This window comes from Orycteropus afer, unplaced genomic scaffold, assembly GCF_000298275.1.
Source record: "Orycteropus afer afer isolate SDZICR_OR568_19922 unplaced genomic scaffold, OryAfe1.0 scaffold00469, whole genome shotgun sequence".
Lineage (NCBI taxonomy): Eukaryota > Metazoa > Chordata > Mammalia > Tubulidentata > Orycteropodidae > Orycteropus > Orycteropus afer.
This window is the reverse complement of record NW_006922056.1, coordinates 1,177,796-1,183,825: the sequence shown is the minus strand read 5'-3', so window position 1 is coordinate 1,183,825 and position 6,030 is coordinate 1,177,796.

The following is a 6,030-nucleotide window of genomic DNA, read 5'->3' as shown; positions in this document are numbered from 1 at the left end:
TAAGCATTTAAAGAATGGCTGTAAGGCTTTTAACCAAAAGGTAAAAGAGCAGAAATCAAAAATTTGCGAGTGTGGTGGGGGGGAGGGCGGGGGCACGTGGCCATGGACAGAGAAGTCTCATCAGTAAGGTCTCCATTTGTCAGACACTGACACAGCCTGCTCGCTGCAAGGTCCCAAAACACGTGCCTGTGGCTATGGATACACAAGATGTGTGTATTCCTGGATGTACGCATACATATGTATGTATGCACAAAGTTCACATAATTCCAAGCCGTTATATCAAACCCTCGACCAGCCAGGTCTGAGGAGCAGGATTCAATTTCATATGAAACAGTATGTAAACATGGCACCCTGATTGGATGTCTTCAGTTCTTCTCACGAGCGTTGCTGGTGGGCACTGGCTGGCCTGTTCAGGTGACAGTGTGACCGGCCCACAGTTTCACTGAGGCTGCTCCGACCTCTGCAGGTGTTAAGGGTCAACAAAAAGAATCATGAAAAATAAACTCTTGCTCTTACCCAACCCAAGCATGATAGTAACTTATTACATAACCAGTGCTCTCTGGTTTAGCAAGAGGTCTGATGGCATTGTAGTAACCCACCAGCTGCTCCATGGAGAAAGATGTGGGCTTGGAGACCCTGTGGGCAGTTCCACTCTGTCCTCTAGGGGCGCTGTGAGTCAGAATCGACTCCATGGCAGTGGGTGTGGTTTGGGCTTTGCTTCTGTGAAGACTGACAGCCTTGGAGACCCTGTGGGCAGTTCCACTCTGCCCTCTAGGGGCGCTGTGTGTGGTAATCACCTGATGGTCTGATTTGACCACCCAGAACAATCCAGTCTAGCAGAAGGAGGGGCTGTACAAGCAGTCCGCTCTCAGCCAATCGGTGTGCGGAGTGGAACTGCTCCACAGGGGCTTGCAGAAGCAGACTGCCAGGCCTTTCTTCCGAGGCACTGGAGGGGCTTGAACCACCGATCTTTCACTTAATCGACCAGACATGTGATAACAGAGTATGTGCTAAAAACTCTTCCTACTTCCAATGTTCTCACTAGGAAGCCTTCATAACACTGTCAGAATTTAGCTCAATAAAAACGGGCTTCCACCACTTGATGCATGTATGGGCCACAAAGACCAGGCTGTGTTGTACCCTCAGGGACCAAGCCTCTTTGGAGGTCAAGGGTCCCAGTATGTAGGGGTTTAACAGTCAAACAGAAGCCATCTCCCCAAACGGTGTGTAAAACATGATGGTCCGGTGGTTAATATTCTGTGACTTCAGTGAATTAACTACTGTGGATTTTACTCTCAAAACGCTTGCCCTTCTCTCGAAGAGTATGAAGGGATGGACACTGGGAGGAGGTAACTATGGGGAGGAAGTGGGAGGGGAGCTGCTGCATTGTAAATTTTGGTCAATGACATGAGACAAAGTATATGTGAACTGCTGTATGAAAAGTGAATTTACTCTGTAAATCTTCACCCAAATCCTAAAAAAAAAAAAAAACGCTTGCCCTTTGAAACCCTAGTAAACATTATGACTGAAGAAGGCAGAAGAACGGGTGCCTTGAACGTCGAGTGTGTCGGCAAAGAGTACGGAATCCAGCGGGGACGTCAGAAGCACAAACACGTCTTGGAAGAAGCACAGCAGGCCTTAGAAGCAAGGAGGGTGAGACTCTGTCCCACGTACTGTGGGTCAAGGGGGACCAGTCCCCAGAAACGGACATCACGCTTGGTGAAGTAGTAGGTCAGCAAAAAAGAGGAAGACCCTCAGTGAGATGGGCCGACAGTGGCTGCCGTGACGGGCTCAAGCACAGTATGGGTTGTGAGGATGGCCTAGGCCCGGGCAGGATTTCACTGTTGTACACAAACGAGGGGGCTATGAGTTGGACGACACGTAACTACAATGTTATTTTAAAACCATGCCTTCAATACCTCTTTGTAAAGAACTGCTAATCTCTCTTTAAGGATCCTTGGTGGTATAATGGTTAAGTGCTCAGTGCCAACTGAAAGGTCAGGGGTTTGAACCCACCAGTGGCTCCCTGGGAAAAGAAAGACCTCGAAGTCCGCTCCCATAAACCTAACAGCCTAGCAAACCCAACGGGGCAGTTTTACTGTCATGTGGGGTCACTTTGAGTCGAGAACTGACTTGAGGGCACCGTAGATGGAAGAGCAGCAGGAGCTCTAACCACGTGGCTGCCCCTCTAGCTGCCCCCCCTCAGCCGTCCACCCTTCCCATCAGGCTGACGTCCTGGCAGCTCGGTCACCGCCCAATGGCACCGTGCAGCCCCGCAGCCTCCCTCCTTCCAGGACCCACCTGCCTCTCTCCACGCACACGTCACCCCCTGGGCGGGCTCACCACAGGTGGGTGTTCTTCGGGGACAGCCCAGCCCTCTTCAGTCCTCGCCCCCCACCCTCTCCACATGCACACCCAACTGTCTCTGTCCACTGCCTCCTGACTTCTCTCTTGGGCGCCTCAAAGGCACCTCAAAACCACCCAGGCAGGAATGCCCCTCCGTCCGCCCTGCCCTCCGCTGTGCTCACCACCAGACACTCCGGTGCACAAGTGGAGCCCGAGCTTGTCCTTGGCCCACGGGCCCTGCTCCTCGGCCACCAACCCCACTGCCTGGGTCCTAGTGGCTCACCTGTCCCCAAACCTGGTGTGCGGCCCGACCACTTCCGCAAGGCCTTCCCCTAGCCCCATCCAACTGTCAGCTCACTGCGGAATCTAACTTCCCACCCGCCAGTCATTCAACTTCCTCCTCGTCCCCCGTGACCGTGGCGACGAGGGGCCGCCACACAGGACTACTCTCCTGCGTCTGACGCTGCTGAGTGTCTTCTGGAAACACCCTTTGCTTCCAGGCCTCCCCGGCGGCCCTGTGAGGCCCCCGGGTCCGGTCAGCCCCTCGGGCCATTTCTTCGGTTGCCTCACGTGCACCCTTCCCTGGCTGACAACTGTGCACTGGCTTCCCCCGGACTCCGGGCCGCGTCCGCCCTGCCTGCACACTCTCGCTCCCCTGGAGTGGCTACTCTCCTCCACTCTCAGGCCTGCACCACAGACGTCTCCAGCCCAGCTCTGCTCCCTGCCCTGGCTTCAGTCCCAAGCCACCTGCAATTCAACAAAGTCTGCACACCCTCCTTCCTCCCTCCCTGCAGCCAGTCCTTCCCCATCGAAGTACCCAGGGCCATGCTCTCGACCTCTCCCCATCGCTTCCCCATTCAGTCCTGCAAGCACCCTGAAGGTCCACGGAACCTGCTGTGCCCGAGGGGCCTCCGCCAGCGCCAGGTGCAGCGCTCCCTGAGGAGCATGAGCCAGGACAGAGCTGGGGAAGCGCCACCCGCGGCTCAGTCAGGGAGGGTGTGCCCAAGAAAGCCGTGTCTCAGCTGGCAAGACCCAGACGTAGGAGCTTACTGAACGGAGAGCAGGGCAGACAGGTCAGTCCAGGCCGGAGCACAGGTGACAGTGATGTGGGGAGCCAGGAGGCTGGGAGGAGCCTTACGCTACTCTTAAGTGTGCTCGGGCAACGGGGCAGTCTCTGAAGGTGTCCAGAGGGCAGGGACAATGAGGCTCCGCTCTGACCACTGTGTGGAAAGCAGAGAGGAGCAGGTAGGACTTCTGGGAGGGACTCCAGTGAGGAGGCTGTGACAAGCCAAGGGCAGAGGGTGGCCTCAGTGTTATGGGGGTGGTTGTTGTTATTTGCCGTCGAGTTGGCCCCGACTCATAGCGACCCCTCCTTGGGTTTCAAATCCATCAGCCACTCCCTGGAAAAATGATGAAGCAACCTACTTCCATAAAGATTCACCTCAATGGGGGTCACTATGAGTCAGAGTTGACTCGTGGAAGTGGGTTTGTCAAAATAAGACAAGCCCTCCTCTCTTCTCTCACAGTTCACTTTAGATAATTCATAATGGTGGATCCCTTGTCTCTGTGAAAATCTGTAAATCTAAGATGTCCCCTCAAGGATCAGGCAGCTACCACTTTGAAATGAACTTCAGGTGAGTTTCCCCTACCTTCTGGTTTCCTGGGTGACCAAGGTGACTTCTGAGGCCCAGCCCCAGACTGCAAATCCATCTCCTGCCTTAAGAACCATACCCACTGCGAACCACACCCACTGCCATGGAATCCATTCTGACCCACAGCGCCCCCATAGGACAGAGTGGAACTGCCCCACAGGGTCTCCAAGGCTGTCAATATTTACAGAAACTGACTGCCTCATCTTTCTCCCACAGAGCAGCTGGCTGGTCGGTTCAAACTGCCGACTTCTCGTTGACAGCCAAGCACTTTAACCACTGTGCCATAAAGACATTAGACCATTACCAATTTCATCTTGAAAACATGGGTGTGAGGTTGCAACCTGGGAGCCGTGTCACGGTCCAGAGCCGTCCGGCAGCTCTTCAGCAGACAGCCTGTGGCACTGCAGTCGGCTTTACTACTTACTCAGTAAGACTGTTCCCTCTCCTCTGTGCTTCGGTGAGGTTTTCAGAGTTGAGAGTAGATTTTGTTTTCCGTGACTGCTAAAAGGGCCTGGTCCACCCGACCTCCTCTAACCACAAGAGGGAGGCATAAGCACCACCCACAGCCCAAGGCTGATTCCTATGAGGCCAGAAACGTTGCCACCCTCCACCCTTTTACCAACTCTGACACCAGCTGTCCCTCTCGTGGCACTCACTACTTCACTGCTGGGTTCGATCATTCAGTGCAATGGCCACACAGAACTCACACACAATACTCATGATTATGGGGTTTATTAGGGGAGTAACAGGTTACAATTCAGGTTCAGGAAAGTGCTCAGGGTCCAGTTCTTCCATCAGGACAGTGGCCCCTCTGCCCTGCTCTGGCCGGTGTAACAAAGCTCCTTTAGCTCTGCTGACAGGTAGGTACCCCACGGTGCCCCGCGCTCTGCCAGCAAGCCTCCTGCCCGGCGACACTCAGCTTTCTTGCCCTGTGGCCGGAAGGCCTGCTGCTGGGTCCCATGCCTCTGGTTCCACGGCCACTGGCTCTCGGCCACTTCACCCGCAGCTCTTCTCTTGATGGCAGCAAGGTCCCCTCTCTGCCTCTAGGAGGGCTCATTTTAAGCCTGGCAGAGTGACAAGAGGAACCAATCCCAACACCAGAGCTGTACACACCTTATTTGCATGATCCCACCCAGCAATCCGGTGGGAGTTATCGACCATGGCTAGAAAAGGAGCTCTGGTAGCATAGTGGCTAAGGCACTCGACTGCTAACCAGAAGGCTGGCGGTTCAAACCCACCAGCCGCTCCTCAGAAGGAAGATGGGGCAATTTACTTCCTTAGTGATACTGCTTTGGAAACCCAAGGAGGGATCACTATGAGTCGGTGCGACTCTATGGCACATAACAACAATGGCTAGAAAAGCCGTATCAAGTCATTCACTGCACCACAGGCCACCCCCTGGCTTTTCTAGCCATTGCCCCCTTTATACTTCAAAAATTAACATCCCCTTCACAATCAGTTTAAGAATAAGCACACCCATGAAAACGTGTAAGCCAGCCACTGCATGTCTTTATCTCCCCTCGTTTTAAATAGCCGATTTCCAATTTGCCCGTCCCTGTCAAACTAGCACTGAGGAGACAAGCCTGTTTCTTTCTCTCAAGAATCTTCGGTTCCAGTTAGAGCGTTGAGCATCTGCATCCACAAATAAGCAAAGGCCAGTCCAGAGCACGCCATCAGATTGCAGTAACAACACCAGCTCAGTGTCAAACATGCTGCTCTTCGTTTGGTCAGGTTCCGGTCAGCTCAGCCCTGCCCATCCCAGCGAGGTCCCGGGTATCAGCTGCAGGCTTGGGCGTCACACTCCTCCCGTCACTTCAGACCAGCCAGCACCTCTCTCATCCTGTTCCTCAGGTGCTAGTTCCAGTGCCCGCAGGCTCAGGAGTCCACACGACTCCTTGCACTTCAGACCGGCCAACTCTTCCTCTCATCCCCAGCCTCCGCGGCCTAGGTCAGAGGCCACCAAACTCAGCCCGTTTCTTCAGTGCTGCCCTTCGCCCCCTTCCACGCATCAGGTGGGCCCAGGTGGTCACCA